The sequence below is a fragment of the Pleurodeles waltl genome, chromosome 2_1, assembly GCF_031143425.1.
Source record: "Pleurodeles waltl isolate 20211129_DDA chromosome 2_1, aPleWal1.hap1.20221129, whole genome shotgun sequence".
NCBI classification, from domain to species: domain Eukaryota; kingdom Metazoa; phylum Chordata; class Amphibia; order Caudata; family Salamandridae; genus Pleurodeles; species Pleurodeles waltl.
The window spans coordinates 519298904-519304903 of NC_090438.1; positions in this window are offsets into that span (position 1 = coordinate 519298904).

The following is a 6000-nucleotide window of genomic DNA, read 5'->3' on the forward strand; positions in this document are numbered from 1 at the left end:
TGGCAGCTATTCCTGTATCTACTGAGTATCCTTGGTTGATCAATGTGAGTAAAGTGGATGTGGACATGTGAACCCACCCTGTCACTAAAGACGTGTAATGAGACAGTCAACAGGGCAACCTTGGTGTGCTGAGTGAGATAATGTCTCAGGTGTCATGTTCTGGCAGGTGTCATTACAACATTTGTACACAGGTTGGCCTCTGCACTTCCCACTGCATCTGGGAACATCATAGCCTCTGTGCTGATTATTCTTGCAGCTATTCACCACACACGGCCCATCACTATGTTGTGCGCACTGTGATGCTGTGTGTGAACTGTCATGGTCCTGACATTTGTGTATTATTCATGGACATTATCAGAGGTTGCTGGTTGTGCTGAAAGCCCTGTACCCAATCCCTGCCTATGGCCTTGGGACACTGTCACACTTTGTCATTCATGCATAAATGCAACCCAGACAAGGGATGGGCCATGAATTTTGCTTTTCCAAGAGGATGTAACTCAAATGGTACAGTTAAAAGGCAGATGATGCTATACAATGTATTTGTGTATGCATTGAAGAAGCCCATGCCCAATGCCCCCTGATGAATGGGAGGTTTGCTAACGCAAGTGTGGTACATATGTAGACACAGGGATACTTTAGTGTGACGCACAGACAGTTGCCAGTCAGGCTGACAGAATGCAAGGTGATTCAGGATCCAGTTACTTGACAAGTTACGTAATCAGTGGTCTGACTGAGACTGTTTTGAGGACAAACTAGACAGCTGACATGTCAAACTGTGTACGTCCTGTGTTTTTGAAGGTGACAAATGAACCCAGTGCCTGTGTTATACGGCTTAATTAGTATCAATGGTTGACGGTGTATTTGACATAATGGCAACTCCTATGCTGTTCCAGGCATCATCAGGGGCAGTGCTTTTTGAAATGGGTGTTGTGCATGGAGGTGATCACAGGTGTGGGCTGCATCTGTTTCTCACCAGTCCTGTAGGTGAGACTTGCATTCTAAGGGCCAACAGACATTTTCCCAAGGGGAAGCAATCTACATGTGCTAACAGGGCTTTGAAACTACAAGACAGTGTATAAATTGACCTGACGTCCTTGCAGTCAGATGTTCTATGACAATGGCATACCATAGGAAAGGGTGTAGCACACTGGTTTGCTAATGTTAGTCTGTGTGTGTAGAGGAGGTATTATCAGGGTACACATCTTAGTATTCCAGGGACCTCTTCCGACAGGTGGGTTGTGACCAGGTGCATGGGTGTGTCATGAGTTAGGAAATGGGCTGACATGTACATGGAATGTCATGTGCGCAATGCATGTCATATGTGTGGCACTTGTTCTGTCTATGTTCTGCTTCTAAGGAACTCTAGTCACAGATATTCCTTGCAAATATTGGATGCAGTTGGACTTACTGCTGTCAAGGGTCTGGTCAGGCATTCCTGTTACTGATGCCAAAGCACATTGACTGACTCATGTATGAGGCTTGTTTTCCCCTTATTGAGTGATGGTGTCTTAGTTGTGTGCCATATGATGCGTTGGACCTTGCTTTCAACATGTATGTGTGAAATAGTTGTGGTCCTCTGCTATTGGCCTTCAAAGGAGAAATGTACATGATATATGTCATTAAGAGTGTGTGTGTATGTGACCATTGTATGTTAGGCATCACATTAGCTCTGGGATGTTCCGTGTCCTACTCAGTATCTCAGCAATGCTCCATGAGGCAACACTCTTATTCTGATAAGCAGAGATGAAGGTGTGCAAAAAGGAATAGCCAGACCATGATATGGTGATTAGAATAGGTGTTTAGCTAAAGTGGTGAAGGTGATCATATTCAGAAGAAATTATTTACAATCTGTTGCCGCCTGCGTATACCAGCAGCTGTGTTCTGTAGTTCCCCCTCCTGTTGCAGGCCAGCATCCTCCTCTTCCTCCTCTTCAGGCATGTGTGGCTCTGGTTCCAGGAGGGGAATGTTTCATTTGATACAAATGTTGTGCAATATTGCAAATGTGAGGATGATCCTACAGACCATCTCGGGGGAATATAGGAGGCTACCACCAGTGATGTCGAGGCAGCGGAACCTTGACTTGAGGATGCCGAAGGTCCGCTCGACAATGCTGCGTGTCCTCCAATGGGCGTCGTTGTATACACGCTCTGCAGCAGTACTTGGGTTGCCAAATGGTGTCATAATCCAAGGCTGGATGCCATACCCCTGATCAGCTGCAAGAGAAAATGATTGGGATCATGTTGATGTAGCTGGCACTATTGAAAAGACCTTTCATGGCAGTAGTTGTCTTGTGTTGTCTGTGACTCTTTTGTGTACTAATGTGGCATCCTATGCTTGTAGGCTGTACCATCTGCATTGTGTTGTTTCCTTGGCTGAATGAGTGTTTGTCTGCTAACCGTTGTCAGCAGTATGTTTTGGGATTTGCAGTACAGTGTGCCCTCCCTAGCATTGTGACTTGTGATACAGTTGTCCGTGTGTCTTCACTGGGGGTGAGATGATAGTTCCATGCACAGTTAAAATTGAAAGTGTTGTTAACACGTTCATATCAAAGTACCATGGACATCCCATACCTTGAAACTTATGCAATGGATTAATGTAAAGGTCATTGGGACACTTACAATTTGCAAGGTGACATTTAGGCAACCACACTCATTGACGTCTTAACATTAGGCTGTACAGTAATTTCCGATGTGTGACAGGTTCAATGGTGACTTAAGAAACATGGCTAGCGATGTCACGACCTCAGTGTGTTCCTGTTCACATGTTGCTGTTGTGGTGTATGTGTTGTGTGTCCTAGAGGGTTGCTATGCAGTGTGTATATAAGTAGGTTTTTGTACTTACCAACAAGTAGTCCATTGCCATACCGTCCATCCTGGAAGTGTTCATTGATGGTGCAGTGACGGAAGATGTATGAGTCATGTACACTCCCAGGATATTTAGCCACGGTGTTGGTGATTAATCCCTGGTGATCGACTATGGCCTGCTCGTTGATGGAATGTGTGTGCTTCCTGTTGGTGTAGAGGTGTTCAGTTGCAGCAGGTGTCACAAGGCGTACATGTGTGCAGTCGATTGCACCAAGGACGTGTGGGAAGCCACTGATGAGGTAGAACCCCTGTTTTGTTTCCTGCTGCTTCTGCGGTGTGTTAGGAATACAGATGTGGCGGGGTGTCAGTCGAATGATGGCATCCAGTACTTTGGGCAAAAAGGCAGAGAATGATGGTTGTGATATTTCGCCAACCAGGGCACCAGTTGTTTGGAAAGAGCCACTTGCCAGCATATGAAGTACGGCAAGCAGCTTTGTTTCTGTTGGGATGGTGCGGGGTGTCACCAAAGTGGGGGCCAACTGCTGTTCAATGTTGCGCAGCAGCTGCTGAATGGCCTGTCAGTTCAACCGGTACCTGTGTATGATGTTGTGTTCCATGAGGCCCTGAAGGGTGGTTCTTGGGCGGAATATCCTCTCCTGCCTTCTGCGCTGCCTTTGGGGTCCCTGCTGGTGTTGTTGTAGCTGCTGTTGTTGCTGCTGGGCTCTGCGTCTGCGTGAACGCTGGATTAGTATCACCTCCATGGCTCCCTGTTGCTGCTCTACTGCTCTGCTGTTTGTTCTGTGTGTTCTGATTAAGTACAGGTGTGTTTGCCCCATTTTAACGCCTGCCCTGACCCAGCCGTTAATTTTTTGCGCAAATCGGGCTGTGAGTCATTTTCGGGCTCCGCCTCCCGGCCGTGCGTCATTTTTGCCCAAAAGCATAAATACGACGCACGGCCGTTTCGGCCATTTCTGGACGGGAACGCCGGACTTGCATATAATTAACGCAAGGCGGGTTGCCGCATCCCAAAAATGACGCACACGGCGGAATTATGTCATCCGTGGGCTTGGGCGTCAAAGTTTAAATACGGGGCAACGTTTGCGCTGATTGTGCGTCAAAAGTTTTGACGCACAATCGGCGCAGACGGAGTATAAATATGCCCCAAACAGTTTATTCTGCTTGCATTCAACATGGCCACAAACATTGCATGCAGTACGTCAAGACATCTGCTACTGTCACTCAAGAGCATTCTACTTTACAGATTTGTCAATGTGATACTCACCAACAGGGCCATCGATCTCGACCCAGGTGGTCCAGCAGATCCTGCTCTCTGGTCACCAGGTCAGCACAGCGATGCTTCAGCTGGTGCTCATTCCTGCTCGTGTGCAATACTCGTTTGAGGTGGTAGAGCACCTTGCCCCACCGCAGCCACCTTGCCTCTGTGTGATACCCCAGTATCACAAGCCAACTGATCTCCAGCACCAAAGGCACAAAGTGGCACACCAGCCAGACAAAGCCCCCAAGCTCCTCCTTCCCCATGCGGGTCAGCCTCGCCCTTCCCGACATGTCCTTGCACAACAAAGCAAAACAGAAAAAGTGTAAAAAAGAAGGATAATAAATGTAAAAAAAGGAAACTTATAGCCCAAACCCAAGAACCCCAACTAAATCAACTAACCTAACCCCCAAACAGACACCCAACAGTACAAATACAATCCAAAAGACACTAAACTACACAAAAGCACATACACAGGTAAAATAAAAAAACAGAATACACAAAAGACACAAGAGAGAATCCACAAGATTCAAGAAACACAATCCAGACACCAGCAACACCGAGACACAGCCACACAGTCAAGAAAAAGCACAGACTGTGAAGTGAAAGTGAAAGTACACCCACTTAACCATATCGGTAAACAAGATTTCCTATTACATCACTTCCTGTCCCCTTTGCAGCCTGTTTTCCGTCATGCGTGTATTTTTTTTTACGAATACTGTGTTTACATGAATATTTTCTACGCATAACCCACATGTGCGGCAAAATACCATGCATTACCTGTAAACTTCAATTTCAATGGATATCCACATGCGTGTGGTCCACAGGTGGAATTAACGCTAAGGGTCTATATATTTTTAGTTAGCGTTTGCGTGATTCTTCGACGCATTTGAGTCAAAATCTTTGACTCAAACTGTGAATGCATGATTTTCAATTATTTAATATGTATGCACCCTGTATCAAGAAGAAGATAGGATGGAATGGCCTGCAGTGTGTGGTATAGTGGTTGGCCAAATGTGGTAGAGCATGCAACTGTGTGTTTTGTGTGTGAATGATCTGTAACAACAATATGTGTGTTTCTGAAGGAACGGCATGCAATACATTCAACGTAATGCTCATGAATGTATGTGTTACAAATGGGTATCTACATCTGATGGCAATCAGTGATCTATGTGATTGTAATATGTGTTGACTCATCTGATGTGTGTAGTTGTGTGACTTTGGGGACATTACATTTCACACAACAAACAAAACGTATTGCAAGGAAGTAGTGTACCAAAGCAGAGGAGCAGCTAAAGGCATACAAGGGGAAAGGCCAGCTTTGGTAAGGCAGAGAAAACAGAAATGTGAAGGCAGAGCAACCTTAGTGCAAACAAATATGGAACTGGTCAGTAATGGACAAACATGCAGGGCTTATCACTAAGTTTGCACACAGGGTAGGGCTCAGAACTTCCCACAGCAACAGGGAACGTCAGTGCCTCTGTGCAGATTCATCCAACAGCTAGTGACCACGCAAGCCCCATAGAAAGGAGACAGCAGAAGTGATTCTGTGTCTGGACCCTTAGGGCACAAACAAGGATTGTATTTATATACACGAGACTAGCCCTTGTTGGTCCGGCTGGAGACACAGTGGCAATTCCTGGAATACAGCCATAGCACACTGTCACTGTTAGGCACTAATGACTACAAGCAACACTAAACAAAGGATAGGGGCTGGATTTGCCTCCTGGAAACTAGGTTCCAGACCATATACAAAGGAAAACACTTCTAGACAGGTGAGGACTGATAGGACACTTACCAGACATGATACCCCAAGAGGAAACAGAAAGCGAGGGAACCAACTAGGAGGCAAAACCAGGCACATGGAACAGACTTATGTTGATGCAAAGGCTGGAACAGGTCTGGGAAACAGAAGGCAGGCTC